This window comes from Patagioenas fasciata, chromosome 6, assembly GCF_037038585.1.
Source record: "Patagioenas fasciata isolate bPatFas1 chromosome 6, bPatFas1.hap1, whole genome shotgun sequence".
Lineage (NCBI taxonomy): Eukaryota > Metazoa > Chordata > Aves > Columbiformes > Columbidae > Patagioenas > Patagioenas fasciata.
The window spans coordinates 6,492,763-6,497,084 of NC_092525.1; the positions used below are offsets into that span (position 1 = coordinate 6,492,763).

A 4,322-nucleotide genomic window follows, 5' to 3' on the forward strand; every position below is an offset into this window, starting at 1 on the left:
GCTTCGAATCTCAATTTGCATTCTCCCCGCCTACTCACCTCCCTGCCCAAGCCCCGAGGAGATTTGCATATCCGGCACGACGCTCTGCTCTGTTCTGTTTCTATTCGACCCCATCTATTTCTATTATTTCTACTTCTATTAATTCTCGTTCTATTTCTTTTCCTGTTTTCTGTTTCTTTCCCTGCGAAGTACAAACCACACCTGATCTCACAGATGTCCAGTGTAACCTGCAGCTGCTTTTGGTAAATATGAGCAGAACTTTACAGCACACGGTTTTCCCAGCAACATGAAGCAGAGAGCGTATTCAAAAAAAAAAAAAAAAAAAAAAACACACAAACCCAAAGACGACACACAGCCTTGTAAGTCGGGTGATTAATTCTATTCAGTACGCTTTTACTTAAGTTAGATTACAAGAAAACTAAATTGGGCTCGCCCAGTGCCCTGTGAGTAGTAAAAACCACCACCACAGAGTCAGTCATTCAGCAGAGAGCTCGCAGCAGCTCCCCGGCTGCCGCAGTTATGGAACGAAGCGTCTGGCTCGCACACAGAGCCCCCCAGCCCCTGCTCCCACCGCTGACCAGGTGCGGGTGCCGTTCCGCTCCCTGGGGGCAGCTCAGGCCTTTCCCTCAAGTGCACCCGCCAGAGACATTTCCGGGTAAGGATGAGTTTTTTAATCCTTTCTATAAACAGAATTTCTTTGCATTTTAAAAACCTTGTACATCACTGACATTGACTCCTATGTCTCTTTTTACACATACGTATGTATTTAGGGAATATATTTGATTCATATATATCATCTATTTCCACTGTAATATATATCTACTTAGACATCTACACACTTGCGTATGCATTTACATGTATATATCTGCTTAAACTTATACAGAATATCTGTTTATGCTTATATATATCACCACTTATTATCTAGAATATCCATTTATACTTACGCACCTGTTTAGCCTTCTCTTTGGACACAAATATCTTTCTAGACTTGCAGATGTTGGCATATTGTTACAATCATATTATTACATTTATGTATATTTAGACAGAGCTATCGATTCACACTTGGCGTGTGGCACGATGAGCAGTGACACGTGGCCAGCTGCACGGCTCAAGCACGAGGGACACCCCGACCTGCCAGGGAAAAGCGCCACTGAGAGCCAGACAGAAACAAAGTACGTCAGAGCACGCTGTCAAATATTGGGGAAACACTCATAGCATCCAGTTGCCTCTCTTTTTCAGTTTTTAGAACAAATACCCATCTGCTTAAGTACACCTAATAAATTATATGCTGCACCTACTCAACAATTACTCTTAACTATGGAAGTCAACATGTAAATTAGACCATTTTATTTGCTTTAAGTTTCATTGATAGGAAAATCAGTGAGATAGAAGACATGGGTTTACTTTAAAAAATAAATAAATATCCCCATTCCTGCAGTGCAGCATAAGGCTACGAAAAAGGAGCGTCAGACTCACGAACACTTTTGGCTGCACTGCAGCACACAGGGGAACACGTTTCTGTGACCGTGACAGCTCGACTGTCGCAACCGGGAACCCAAAGCCCAGCGGTGCCACCAACCTTTGCCAGGCCTGCTGTGCTGGGCTCTGCGGAAGGAAATGGACTTTGGTTGGTTGTTTCAAAGAAAATGAACAGTCCTGTTGTTGATGAGGCCACTGCCCACTACATCACCTGGGAAGATCCACTCGGAGGGCAGGTTCATAAAATGCAGCTTCTTGGAATGAGGAATGCTGCCGTTTTGGAAGATTTCTTACCAACTGAAGTCAGAACTACACACTGTAGGTTAAGAGAAAAAAGTCACTATTGAAACAATAACTCATCCAAACCACACATGGACTCACCGCCACCAGTTACGAGGCTGAAAGTGCTTCTTGGGATCACCTGGCAAACACGCAGAACAAAACCGATTTGCCCAGGTGCCTGTATCTCTGTCAGCTTTTTGAGTACTATTCTAAGATATTTTAAAAACCTATTGAGTGAAAAAGAACAAAGCATTTGTCATTGAATCAGGTTGTTTCTTCTGGACATCTGAACTCTTACAAACACCTCCTTTCCTCTTTTAGTACAAAATCATTTCCATAGTATCATTCAATAGTAAGCCCACAGAAACAGAAGATTACGCTTTCAGGAAGAGAAAATAACCAGAGGGAGGTGAGCTCTGCACAGGTGTACCGTGCTCCAGAACAGACCTTATTTTTAGTACTCCTGGTAAAATATTTCGTATTAAAAATATAGAAGGAGAGTCGGTGCATTCTTAATGTTAACTTTAAAGTCCACTCTACAAGTACCTGAGGAAAAGTGCAGACACGCGTCCTAGCCGTACCTTGTACGGGCAGACCGCTCTGGATTCCTTCTGTCTGTCTGGTACTTCTGTAGCAGAAGACGGGGCAACCGCGGTGAAACGGTGGCAGCAGACATCCAGCTGAAAGAGGAAAAGCCCTTCAGAACAAAGCTGGAGAGGAACCTGACACTTCCTTTTTTCTTGTGAAGGCTACAGTTGAGTGGAGAAAAAAGTATTTTGCACCATCTTCAGTACAGCTGTTGATACGGCCACTGGAGCGTTTGCGTTTTTTGGATAACCAGGCCATTTTTGACTCATTGGCAGTCTGAGTTCCCTAGAACACATTTTCCCAGATACACACAGAACACAGACACAGATATCACCCAAGTATAGCCAAGATTTCCTTCCTCGCCCTGGATGCTGTCATTGAAGAGCCCAGCAGCCCATCCGTCCTCGTGAACCGCCCCACTGGAAAAAAACAAAAATTATCTTTTCCAGGCTGTTTCTTCAAAGGGTAAAGATATTTTAAATTGCAGTTATCTTTTCCAACAAAGTGATTTTGTGATTCCTTTGAAAAGGAGGGTAAGCTTGCCAGAGAAAGATAGCGACAGGGAGCAAGACAAGGTGACACAGAGAGAGGGGCAAAAGGGCCAGGGAGCAGGGCAAAGGGAAGAAGAGGCCAAAATGAGAGACAAGGAGCAGGAGACAGAGACGGTGGGAAAAATCCTAGAATGGGCAGTGGGAGAGACAGACAAAGGAGAAGTGGGCGCCGGGCTGCGGGACAGAGACAGGAAGGAGGAAACGCAGTGACAGGGAGCAGGGCAGAGCGACAGAGAAACAAAAACAAAGAGGGAAGAGGACAGAGAAACCAGGAGTAAGACAAGGAGAAGGGCAGAGAAACAGGAACCGGGCTGGGTAGGGAGCAGGACCAAGAGATGGGGCGAGGATGGAGATGGAGGAAGAAACCTGGGATGGCCAACAGGACAGGGAAGAATATAACTGTGGGTAGGGAGCAGGACACAGGGATACAGCGAGAAACAATGGGACAGGGAGCAGCATTAAAGGTCAGAAAGAATAAGAGATGAACAGGAAGGAGGAATGGAATGCCGAGATGCTGAACAAAAAACGCCAGCAACAGTGAGCGAGACAAACGAATAGAGAGAGAAGGGCAAGGCAGGAAGAAGAGAGATAGGAAGGTGGGAGATAAGAGCTGCACGTACAGGTACTGAGAAGAAAAGAACAGCAGGGAACAGGCCAGAGAAACTGTGGGGAAAAAAAGAGACTATGCAGATCAAGACAAAGATATGGAAAAGGGAAAAACAGCTATAGAAGATGGAGCAGGACACAAAAATAGAGAGAAAAGGAGAGGTATAGGGAAGCAAAATTTTAAAATAATAATAATAAACCAAAACCACCACCAAGGAGGGGCAGGGAGGCACTAGGACGTGCAAGTGGGGGACGAGGCCCCGAGGGCCAGGGACTCACAGCGGCTCTCGCTTTCGGTGGCTGCCAGGAGGCTTCTAACAGCTCAGACGCTCCCGTCTCCTTCTCTCCTCCCTTCCTCTCCGGTAACTCGGGGCGCTCGGCCGTCCTCAGCCTAGGAGAACACGGTGGGGTGTCAGGGCTCCTACGAGACGAGGCTTCGGGGACATGGAGCCTCGCTGGCTCGCTCGCCAGGCAGCCGTCCCGCTCGAGGATACGCGCACGGACCCTGCCGCGCACGTTGGCCCCCGGCCCGCCGCACGCCGCGCAGAGGGAGCCTTCGCCACCCGGAGAGAGGGGCTCGCTCTCTCGCCCGCCGCAGGAAGCGGACGTAGGGCCGACGGCCCCGCATTTCTTCCTCTTAACCTCTCCCCAACCTCTCTGCCTCCAGCAGCAGCAGCCCCCGTCCACGCACGGGACGTGCTCCCCTGTCCCTTCTCCCGCCACGCTGCCAGACGAGCCTCGCCAGCCCGAGGCGGGCGCAGCCAACGGCATCCCCCGGGCTGGGAGCGAACGGCCACATCCTCAGCGCGGCCTCTG

At 48.2% G+C, this 4,322-nt stretch overlaps 1 long non-coding RNA gene across 1 annotated transcript; it reads right to left on the minus strand.

Annotated features, from left to right (window-relative positions):
• Positions 1–540: 540 nt before the first annotated feature.
• Positions 541–3,886, minus strand: LOC139828193 (uncharacterized). The gene is made up of 3 exons (XR_011739559.1): positions 3,786–3,886; positions 2,343–2,768; positions 541–1,795 (listed from the first exon to the last, which is right to left on the minus strand). It is a non-coding gene; the product is annotated as an uncharacterized lncRNA (long non-coding RNA).
• Positions 3,887–4,322: the final 436 nt, after the last annotated feature.